At 38.3% G+C, this 12,653-nt stretch overlaps 1 pseudogene; it reads left to right on the top strand.

Annotated features, from left to right (window-relative positions):
- The first annotated feature begins 8,186 nt into the window (after positions 1-8,186).
- On the top strand, positions 8,187-11,515 carry LOC18025921 (annotated as a pseudogene).
- Positions 11,516-12,653: the final 1,138 nt, after the last annotated feature.

Below are 12,653 nucleotides of genomic sequence, written 5' to 3'. Positions count from 1 at the left end.
CACTTATGGAAGTTTGATTCTTAAAACTCCTGTATAAGATAAAAGGAAGGGCTTGATAATATTGTTTCTGATTCGGGGTTGTATATATAGATCAATTGAATGAGTTGAATCCTGAAAACAATGATGTCTTGAAGTGTTGGACACACAAGGACAAAGTTTTTCACATATAAAGTGAAGCTTTTACAATCTGTACTCACATAGACCCTAGAGAACAAGATCACATGTTAAGGTCATCAAAGAAATTTATCTGTGTTGATTGATGTATAATTGTCTGTATATTCTTGATCAGATAAAAAGAAATAATCAATACATGGGACCGGATTAGCTAGGCTATAGAAACTACCAATCTATATAACATTTGTCACGTGATATGTTTTTGGATAGATTATAATAGATCAAACTTGTTTATAGAGAGGTTTGGCTATCAGAAGCTTGTCTTTAGAGTAACCATTATATGCTGAATAATTTGAAATGAATTTCAGTAGATTTTCATAAGTAAACTCTTTTGAAACAAAAAAAAAAAAGCAAAATCCAACTTACCAATTAAAACACACATGAATTTTGATTGTGTTAACAAAATTATAAATTTTTAACAGTAGCAACATTAATTTTAAATCATTTATAGAAGAATCCATCTTTATATCAAAAATTGTGATATAAATCTAACTTTTTTATGCCAATCGAACATGTTGTCGGTTAAAAACCATCCATCTCTGCTTAATCCTGGCCATTATTTTGGTCAAAGTATATCAATTATTTCCCTTTGGCTGCCGATTTGGTCTTATACTTTTTTATTAAATATGGTTTGATTTTGATCGTATTTGATAATTACTTAATATATTATGATTTTCTTCTTCAATATTTAATTTTTGACCCAAAAAATGGTTAGTATAACAAAAAAGAAAAAGACATCATTGTTCCATGCTATAAAAACGGTTCAACAATAGCTAAAACTATCTCAGATAACATCATCTTCAACATCTTTTTCTGTAATAATATTCTCGACAAGTAAAATAATGGAGAAAACATCAATGAAGTTTTCTTTCGTTGTCTTCTTAGCCGTTACATCCGGTAAAATTCATATTTCGTAAGTATGAAAAAAAATATATATATATATATAAAAAAATTTATTTCTAACAACATATATATTGGTTTGGCTTGGTTTGTAGTGATTAGTATCGTAACAGTTCCAAATGTTGAAGCAAAACATTTATTACCTATAGAAGCGCCTCAGCTTGTGTTGGATGATGAAGCTAATTCACCGCAGGCTGTAAAACCACAAGTTTTTATTTGCGATCCAAAGTGTCATGTGATTTGTACAAGTCGTTGTTTTTGTATATGCTAATTTTGTGTTTGATCTAGTTAAATCGAATTAATAAGATATGTGACCACTAATAATAAAATAAATTTGATATTTTCTTGTGTAAATTATACAAAGCATACTGATGAATATTGAGTTTTTCTTTAAGATTATAACAATGGAAAAAAATATGTCAATATATTCACAATAAGAAAATGTTAAGTGTTTCTACCAACAATCATCATTGATCATCCTTGGTTCCTAGAAGTTACAATACGAAAGTATCTTCAGGACATGGATCATTAAATGGCCCATCAAACGATCGAATATAAACTCTTCTTCTGATTTACTGAGAAGAGCTCGAAAACAGGCTGGTTTAGGTATGATATTGGGATGAAGTAGCTTTGCTTCTTCGTCTTGTTCTCACCAACATACACCGCAAGAAACCCTTTTGGTGCTTTGACTTTTCCTGTTTCAGAGTCGGCAAGAATCTTCTTTGCAACCAAAGAGATTTCTCATCAAAGCCATTTTGTTGCCTGAAAGTTTGATTCAGCTCCGGATGTATGGGATTAAAAGGAAGAACTAAGGAGGTGAAAGATATGGATTGCTTGTGGTTGATGATATTCTGAAATCATTCGGGGTTGTATATATAGATCAAGTGATTAATTGAAACCTCAAACCTGTCTGAAATCAATTGAAAACAATGGTGTCTACATGTGAAGGACATACAAGGATGATTTTTCCACGTTGTTCTGTTTTCACATGTAAAGCAGAGTTATTGACAACTGTGACCTAAAAACAAGACCACATGTTAAGGCATAGAAGAAGTTTCTCCAAGTTGATTGATATATAATGAAATCTATCTATCTAATCCTGCCACAGCCTATATGCAGAGCTTTGTTTAGATAAAACACAATAAGAAAATGATCAATACATGGGACCAGATTAGTTTGGCCATCAAAACTTCCAACCTATATTGCATTTGTCATGTGCTTTGTTTAACAACTTGAAGCCTGACCCCATCTGACTATAAGCTGTTTTGGAGAGGTTTGGCTATTAGAAACTCAAGTGATTAAGTCAAGAACAAACTCTGTTTATAAAGAATAACTCTCTTTATTATGTTTAGAAAATCTCTCAAAACTAAACACCAAAGTATGTATCTCTCATTGATGCAACTTCATCAATGACTTACATATATATAGTGTTAGGACAACTTCCCTAAACACCTTTTCCTTTTTTCTATTAGAACTAGATAACTCCTAATCTAATAAGTAAATATTCCAAAACCCTATCTAATTAACTTAACTGACTTGTTAAGCAATATGGGCTTTGGCCTAATGTCGATGCTTACTCAACATTCTCCCTCTTAAGCTTCGACTTGATCTTGGACATGTCTTGAACTCCTATTAAGCTTCTCATTTCGTTGAACTTGATCTTCGCCAGAGCCTTAGTAAGAATGTCGGCCTTCTGTTCAACTCCCGGCACATGCTCCACATCGACTAACTCCTTCTCAATGCACTCTCGTATAAAATGGTAGCGTTTATGAATATGCTTGCTCTTACCATGAAATACTGGGTTCTTGGTGAGTGCCATTGCTGACTTGTTGTCGACCTTGATGACAATATGCTCAGTCTTCCACCCTGTGATCTCGCTCAAAAGTTCTTGAAGCCAAATAGCTTGTTTAGCCGCCTCTGTTGCTGCCATGAACTCAGCTTCGCACGAAGACAGAGCCACTGTGTCCTGCTTCTGCGAACACCAAGTGATTGGTGAGGAACCAAAGTAGAAAATATGTCCGGTGGTGCTTCTTCCATCATCCGGATCCACATTGTGACTGCTGTCACTAAAACCAACGATCTTCTTTGTTCCTCCATGACAGAACTTCAAGCCAAACGTGACTGTCCCTTTAAGATACCGTAGAATGTGCTTCATGATGTTGCCATGCGACTTGCGAGGACTCTGCATATACCTGCTAGCAACTCCAACAGAAAAGCCAAGTCTGGTCGCGTGTGTAACAGATACCTTAAGCACCCTACATTCCTTCTATAACACGTAGGATCGATCTCTTCTTCTTCTTGAGCCTTTGAAACCTTTAATCCGAATTCCATGGGTATTAAAGTCGGATTGCAGGTCTCTAAGCCCGCCTCTGCTAAGATCCTTCGTGCATAGCCTTCTTGCTTGATTTTGATTCCATCCTTCCCTTGATGAACCTCGATGCCGAGGTAATAAGTCAGCATTCCAAGGTCTGACATCTCGAACTTAGTTGCCATTCCTGTCTTGAATTCACTTATAACCTTCAGAGTGTTGCCTGTGACAAACAAATCATCCACATATATAGCAACAATCAATAATGATCCTCCCTCTTCTCTGCGATACACTGAACTTTCCTTGGAGCATCTTATGAACTTCATTCCTTTCAGGATTTGATCTAACTTCGTGTTCCAAGCTCGAGGAGCTTGCCTTAGACCGTATAAAGCTTTTGAAAGCTTGTATACCTTCTGTTCTTGCCCTTTTATCTCAAATCCTTCAGGCTGTTCAACATAGACGTCTTCTTTTAATTCTCCATGTAAGAATGCTGTCTTCACGTCTAGGTGATGAATCTCCCATCCATGTGATGCTGCCAATGCTATCAACAGTCTTATGGTTTCCAATCTTGCAACTGGTGCAAATACCTCATCAAAATCGATGCCTGATTCTTGTACATATCCTTTAGCCACAAGTCTCGCCTTATACTTGTTGATAGTACCATCTGCATTCTTCTTGATCTTAAAAACCCACTTGAGACCAATGATCTTTACCTCCCTTTGTTTGTCGATTAAAAACCATGTCTTTTTTTTGTTGATAGACTCTATCTCCTCTCTACATGCTTGCCTCCACTTTAATGAAACCTTTCGCGTCCTTAAAGTTCCTTGGCTCATCATCTATTGAGAGTAGCAGTCTCTCACACTCAATCGCTGCTTGTAAGACAAAGTCATCGAGATACCCTGGCTTGCGTATCGGACGAGATGATCTTCGAAGCGGCTGCTCTGTATCAGCTTCGTTAGGTGGATCTTCTTCTGCATTATGATCTGCTTCAGGTTCGTTGGTGTCGCTCGACACCGCTGATGGTGTCGCTCGACACTCTTGTTCATTAGTGTTGCTCGACACTGCTGTTGGTGTCGCTTGACGCTCTTCAATTCCTTCACCTTCAGCATCATAACCGATTACTGCAGGTCCTTCTCCTGCATCAATAACTTCACCCCATCTCATCTGAAACATCCCTGTGTCCCTTCCTGATCCACCTCTTGGCTTGTTCCAGTTCCAGCTTGCCTTTTCATCGAAAACCACATCTCGGCTCACTACAATTCTCCTTGTCTCTGGATTATAGAGTCTGTACGCCTTAGATCCTGGCTCAATCCCAAGGTGTACGAGCATCTGTGACCTATCATCCAACTTCTTAAGATTTGCAGCTTCCACCTTTGAGTATGCAAGACACCCAAATACTCGTAGATGCCCTAAACTTGGTTTCTTCTCTCGCAAGCATTCATAAGGAGTCATGTTCTTAAGAGCTCTTGTAGGTACTCTGTTTATTACATATGTGGCGTGTCGAACTGCTTCTCCCCACAAGTAGTTAGGTACCTTCATAGCCTTAAGACTGCTCCTAGTCATCTCCATTAGGGTTTGGTTTCTCCTCTCTACAACACCGTTTTGTTGTGGTGTGTAGGGAGCTGTGAAATGCCTCTTGATCCCCTTTGATTCGCAGAACTCATAGAACTCCCTTGAGGTAAACTCTCCTCCTCTGTCTGTTCTAAGAGTCAATACTGCTCTTCCAAGCTCCATTTCAACTAGCTCCTTGAACACCTTGAACTTCCCAAACGCCTCACTCTTCTCCTTTAACAAGATCGACCACATGTATCTTGTAAAGTCATCTATGATAACAAATATGTATTTCTTACCTGCGATGGTTGGTGGCGAAATCGGACCACACAGATCTGCGTGTAGAAGTTCCAATGATCTTGAAGCTCTGAACATTGTTGTCTTAGGGAAACCTTGTCGAGTCTGTTTTCCGACTAAACATGACTCACACAATCCCTTTTCATCTCGAATCTCTGGTAGATCATAGGCCATCTCCTGTTGTGACATAGCTTTCATGGTCTTAAAGCTTATATGTCCCAACCTTGCATGCCATCTCCAAGTCTCATCCTCTATCCTTGTGTTTAGACATATCGGCTTTCCAATCTTCAGGTTGACTTTGTAAAGTCTGTTGGGCGACCGTATGACCTTCACCAAGAGTCTTCCACTTGGGTCATGGAGAGTCAAGTAATCTTGCCTCATTCTGACATCACATCCGGCTTCAGTAGCTTGCCCCAGACTCAGAATATTGCTCTTCAGTTCGGGTATATAGTAGATATCTGATACGAGTTTCTGCTCATCTGTTTTGCTTTGAAACAGAATCGATCCTTTTCCAGCTATTCCCACGCACGAGCCATCTCCAAACTTCACTTTGCCTCTTATGTTTTCGTTGAGCTCAGAGAAGAATGCCTTGTTGCCCGTCATGTGATTACTTGCTCCATTATCTAGATACCAAAGTCCTTCTTCACCTCCTTTGTTTTCATAGTTCTTTGGTATTAGATTCTCCTCATTCAAAAACACCAGCTCATGCATATAAAGTGCTTCATCAGCTTCTTCTGTCTCCACTTTATTTGCCTCCTGTGTCTTTTGTGGTCGATCAGGACAGGAAGATGCAAAGTGTCCAGCTTTATCACATCGATAACAAATCACCTTGGACCGATCCTTCTTGTCTTTTGGTTGGTTCTGATTTGTTGATCGATCTTGAGAGCTAGACCCTCCTCTGCCTCGTCCTCTGTTTCCTCTGCCTCCTCTGCCACGTCCTCTCCCTCTCGAACTGGAACTACTTTGCTCCGAGTTTGCGTATAGCAGCTTCCCTTGCGTATCTCCTTGATTCTCCTCATCGCGAATCCTTTCTTCATACGCCTTAAGCCTTCCTACTATATCTTCGTAACTCGTCGTCTTTAGATCCAACACTTGCTCGAGAGAGGCGATGATGTGAATGAACTTGCTCCTTGGCAAACTGTTGAGAAACTTCGTCACAAGCTTCGATTCATCGATGGTTTGCCCTAGAGAAGCCGATTTTGAGGCTAGTTCAGATAACTTTCCTGTGAAGTCATCTATCTTGTCCGACTCGTTCATCTTGATCTTCTCGAAATCGGACATTAGGGTTTGAAGCCTTGCTTCCTTGACACGATCAGCTCCTAGGTTACGTGATTTGATCGCACCCCATATCCCTTTAGGAGATCCTTGTTCGCCGACTTGCAAAATAAGAACTTCCGGGATAGATTGAAAGAGAAGCCCTGTTGCGACATCATTCTTGTTGGAATCGGTTGAACCAGGTTCGATCGTCTCCCACACCTTATGGATTCGCAGTAGAACTCTCATCCTCATAGCCCACACCGTGTAATTCGTCGCGGTTAGCATAGGGCACTGGATCGCAGAAGGAACGCTCTCCTTCGCGTTAGGGTTAGGGTTTGCAACGATATCTCCCATGCTTGGATATATCGCAGGTCTCAAGCTTCGCCTTAAGCTCTGATACCAATTCAAGTGATTAAGTCAAGAACAAACTCTGTTTATAAAGAATAACTCTCTTTATTATGTTTAGAAAATCTCTCAAAACTAAACACCAAAGTATGTATCTCTCATTGATGCAACTTCATCAATGACTTACATATATATAGTGTTAGGACAACTTCCCTAAACACCTTTTCCTTTTTTCTATTAGAACTAGATAACTCCTAATCTAATAAGGAAATATTCCAAAACCCTATCTAATTAACTTAACCGACTTGTTAAGCAATATGGGCTTTGGCCTTAATGTCGATGCTTACTCAACAGAAACTTGTTTTGACCATAGAGATTAAAGAAATAGGTCAGAAACTAGTAGAAACCAATGAAACATGATAGAGGCCACTTTTGCATTTGTTGTATCAATATTGTCCAGATTAGCATCTGATAGATACAAGACAGACAAAACCATGTGAAACTCTTTGTCCCATGCTCTTTTAGACTACATTTTTCTCAAGATTCCAGAGAAGTTTAACTCGCTTATTGATATATTTATACAGACTCAAAACATAACAACATCTTGATAATTATAAAAAAAAATAAGCAATAGAAGTTGTAAAAATCAAGATTTTTAGACAAAAAATGGCTTTGTTGAGAGTTCTGGAGGCTCCTTAGCATGAACGAGGGGATCAACTTCAGCACCAACTACCAAAAGGGTTTCTTGCATTGTACATAGTGCCAGTCTTATACTTGAGCCAGCCATTATTTCATGCTCTTCTCAGTAAATCTGAGGAAGAGTTCTGGGTTTATCATCCGATGGGTGGCTTGACGATTCCTTGTCATATATCTACCTTCCTCACTATAAACTGTCGGATCCAAGAATGATGATTATTCTAGGAAAAAAACTTATAACATATTTTTTAGTGTAGTTAGATGACAGTTTTTTTTTTTCACTTTTCGTAATGAAATATTTGTTCCAGAAAATAGAAATTCCAATATAGATGCAAGTTGAATAATGGAGACATTGATTGTGGTCACTGCTTCCTTGAAATTGCTTGTGTAATCTCGTCTATTCTTCCTTCTTTAGAACGAGATTGCTAGAACCAATTTCCTTGGCTTTGTATGTTTTTGGATTCTACTTTCTCATTCTTTTTGGTATTTTAGATTTTAGATTCTTCAACCAAAAGATAACATCATTCCCACGAAGCTCATCTAAAAAAGTGGAGCCTGCATGGTAGGGTTAATGATTTTGTAGCTCACATATTTTCTATGAAAAGATAACTACATTTCCACAAAGCTTTCTTTCTTGCTAATATTAGTCAGTGGAGGAGTCAATGATAATAATTTCTGGATCGGTATATACACAAAATCCTCTTCCTAAGTGCTTCTTTCACACATTTCTTTAAAAATCTCTGTGATCTTAGATCCTCACTGAATCTTACTAATGGATTCTTATTTTTTCCTTGCCATTGTTGTTGCTGCAATAAGCTTTTTTATGCTTCTGGTGACAATAATGTTCTTGTTTTATAAGAATTCCAGATTCCATCAAGAAAACATAACAATAGCTTCTTTTTTGTCTCCTTCATCTCCTCCATTTTCTTTTCCTCACAACCAAAAAACGACGTCTTCCCGAGCTTCCACGGTGCAGATGTCCGGAAAGCCTTTCTCAGTCACATTCGGAAGGAGTTTAGAAACAAGGGGATCGACACATTCGTTGACAATGATATAGAGAGAGGAGTAGGTCTATCGGTCCTGAGCTCATAGATGCAATCAGAGGATCAAAGATCTCAATTGTCTTGCGCTCAAGGAACTACGCTTTTTCGACATGGTGTATGAACGAGTTGGTAGAGATCATGAAATGCAGAGAAGAGTTGTCTCAAACAGTGATGACCGTTTTCTATGAAGTGGATCCAACAGATGTAAAGAAGCAGGAGGGAGATTTTGGGAAGGTCTTCAGTAAAACTTGTAAGGGTAAATCAAGGGAGGACATTGTAAGATGGAGTCATGCTTTGGAGGAAGTGGCTAAAATTGCTGGTTACCATTCAAGCAACTGGTTCGTCTTCTTAATTTCCACTTTCTCTTAATCTTTCTAAACACATAAAACTATGAATATATATATATGTATATTTTGGTGCATTCAAATAATATACAACCAAGAAATTAAAAATACTTTGGATATGTGAATTTTGGGTGACTATTTACAGAATATATTCATTTCCCTCTTTGTTAGGGATAATGAAGCAGAAATGATCGAAGATATTGCCACTGATGTTTCGAACAAGTTGTTTAATTCCACGCCATCAAGGGATTTTGATGGCTTAGTTGGAATAAGAGCTCACATGGAAAAAATTGAAGAGCTCTTACAGCCAGATTTGGATGAAGTGGGGATGATAGGGATCTTAGGGCCGGCAGGGATAGGAAACAGCACCATTGCTAGATTTCTATATCACCACCACTCCAAAAAATTCCAACTGAGTGTCTTTATGGAGAACATCAAAATAACGTGTCAACTACGAGCTTGTTCCGATAACTATGGTGCGAAGTTGTATTTACAAGAGAAGTTTATGTCACAAATGATCAATCACTTGGGCGTCAAGATTCCACATTTAGGAATTGTCGAAGAAAGGTTGAAAGACAAGAAAGTTTTGGTCATCCTTGATGATGTGGATCAATTAGTACAATTAGAATCTATGGCTAAAGAACCTTGTTGGTTTGGTCCTTGGAGTCGGATTATCATCACAACACAAGATCAAAAACTTTTAAGGGCACGTGGGATCAACCATATATACAGGGTGGAATTTCCATCGAATGATGAGGCTCTTCAAATATTCTGCATGTATGCTTTTGGTCAGAAGTCACCTAAGGATGGTTTCATGGACCTTGCTTGGGAAGTTACAGACCTTGTTGGTCAACTTCCTCTAGGACTAGTGCTCATACTTCAAGGAAATGCCCGAGCACGAGTGGTCAGTGGAACTACAAAGGTTAAGGTCAAGACTTGACGGAAAAATTGAGAGCATTTTGAAATTCAGTTATGATGCTTTATGTGATGAAGATAAAGATTTATTCCTTCATATAGCTTGCTTTTTCAATTATCAAGAGGTTGAGAAAGTGGTAGAGCATCTTGCAAAGAGTTTCTTTCATGTGAGTGTGAGGCAACGGCTTCACATCTTAGCTGAAAAATCTCTCATATATATTGATGAGGGAATGATAGAGATGCATAGTTTGTTAGCTCAACTGGGAAAAGAAATTGTCTGCAAACAATGTGTTCGTGACCCTGGGCGACGACGATTTTTGGTTGATGCCCAGGATATTTGTGAAGTGCTCACTGATTATACAACAGTAAGTTTTGCCATTAGTTTTCCGTTGCATTGCTCATTACAAAATGAGTTTATTTTATCATGTCTGCTTAGGTTTTGGGTGGTGTTTTCTTCAGAATCCTAGAAGTGTTATAAGCATCAATTTACGGTACAAGGAGATCAACTTAAGATTCGAGGAGAGCAAGTTAAACATAAGTGAGACAATCTTTGAAGAAATGTCAAATCTCCAATTCTTAAGATTGAGAAATGATGTTGGTCCTCCAAACATATTGTTTTTTCCGGGATGTCTGAGTTATATATCTCCAAAACTTCGATTACTAGACTGGAAGTATTCGCTGATGACATGTTTGCCTTTTATTGGTAACCTGGAGTTCCTTGTCGAGTTAAGGATGGATCACAGCAAGTTTGAGAAGTTGTGGGACGAAATTAAAGTAAGTGGAATAGTAGTTTATCTCCCGTAAAGGTTTAAATTGTTTTGAATCTATAATATGATTTCTTGTGTACATTAAAAATTAACCTGAAAAAATAGACAATGTCACTCTTCTTTTTTTCTTTTTAGTTTGAGTAGAAATACTAATAGCATGGAAACGTATTCTTTTTGTTTGATGCTTATTCTTTTTTTATCGGCTCAAGTGCGAAGTATCAACTCATGTATCATTTCTTTATTTGTCTTTACAGCCTCTTCGATATCTGAAGTGGATGGATTTGAGTCATTCAAAAAACCTGAAGAAGCTTCCTAATATATTAACTACTCCTAGTCTCAAGGAATTATATCTAACAAATTGCTCAAGTCTGGTGGAGCTTCCTTCATCTATTGGGAATGCAACTAATCTCCGAGATTTGGATCTTACGCAATGCTCAAATCTGGTGGAACTCCCTTCCTCTATTGGGAATGCAACTAATCTTCGAAATTTGTATCTTAGTGGTTGTTCAAGTCTCATCGAGCTCCCTTCCTCTATTGGGAATGCAACTAATCTCCGAAATTTGTATTTTAGTGGATGCTCAAGTCTGGTGGAGCTCCCTTCTTCTATTGGAAATGCAATTAATCTTCGATTTTGGATCTTAGTAGATGCTAAATGCAACTAATCTCCAGGATTTGGACCTTAGTGAATGCTCAAGTCTGGTGGAGCTCCCTTCATCTATTTGGAATGCCACTAAACTCCAATATTTGTATCTTAGGCAATGCTTACGTCTAGTGGAGCTCCCATCTTCTATTGGGAAAGCATCTAATCTCCAAACTTTGGATCTTAGTGGATGTTCAGCTATAGTAGTCATCCCTCTTTCTCTATTGTGAATACAAATAATCTCCAAGATTTGGATCTTAGTGGATGCTTAAGTCTTGTGGAGCTCCCTTCCTCTATTGGGAATACAACTAATCTTCGAAAGTTAAATCTTTGTGGATGCTCAAATTTGGTGGAGCTCCCTTCCTCTATCACGAATGCAACTAATCTCCAAAATTTGAATCTTTGTGGATGCTCAAGTCTGGTGGGGCTCAACAACTTGGTATCCCTCATCACTATTGAATCAAACACACGATATAACGAATAACTCTCGCTTTATTGCTTTAGAAACTTCTCAAAACTAAGGCAATCTCAATCTCTCTAAACTCTTAAGTGTTGTTACAACTCAACAACTCCTTATATATAGAGAGATCCTTTTAATATTTCCTATTCCTAATAGAGAAACATATTAATTAGATAACTCCTAATTTATTATATCCTAATGTCTTTAGAAACCATATCTCGGTAGGATTAGGATAACTTCTAACTCAAGCTATCTCAAGCTTATCCACAACAATCTTCCCCTTAATCTTGAAGTCCTTTTCTGACAAGTCTAGAACACTGATGAAGTCTCCCATTTCTCTGAATTTGATTCTTTCAAGTGGCTTCGTCAAGATATCAGCTTTCTGCTCGACGCCGGGAACATGCTCCATCTCCACCTGTTCATTTTCAACACATTCACGAATGAAGTGGTACTTCCTATGTATATACTTGATGCGGCCGTGAAAGACAGGATTTCTGGTAAGGGCTATAGCGGATTTATTGTCTATACGAACAGTTACTTTCTTAAGAGCTTCTCTTGTGACTTCAGCGAGTAAATCTTGCAACCATATAGCTTGCTTAGCTGCCTCAGTAGCCGCCATAAATTCTGCTTCACAAGATGATAAAGCGACTGTCTCCTGCTTCTGAGAACACCAGGTGATCGGACAATTATTGAGATAGAAGATATGACCACTTGTACTCTTGCCATCATCTTCGTCTACGTTATGACTACTGTCACTGTAGCCAACTAAACCTGAGCTGTTTCCTCTTTTATACTCAAGACCATATCCAGAAGTTCCATGTAAGTACCTTAAGACATTTTTTAATGCTACTCCATGACACTCCCTCGGATCATGCATGTATCGACTCAAGATTCCAACACTGAATGAAAGATCAGGTCGGGTATGAATCAAGTATCGGAGACAACCAATGCTCCTT

Source organism: Eutrema salsugineum, unplaced genomic scaffold (assembly GCF_000478725.1).
Source record: "Eutrema salsugineum unplaced genomic scaffold, Eutsalg1_0 scaffold_11, whole genome shotgun sequence".
Taxonomy (NCBI): Eukaryota; Viridiplantae; Streptophyta; class Magnoliopsida; order Brassicales; family Brassicaceae; genus Eutrema; species Eutrema salsugineum.
Note: the sequence above shows the minus strand (reverse complement) of the source record. Positions and strands in the feature narration are given on the sequence as shown.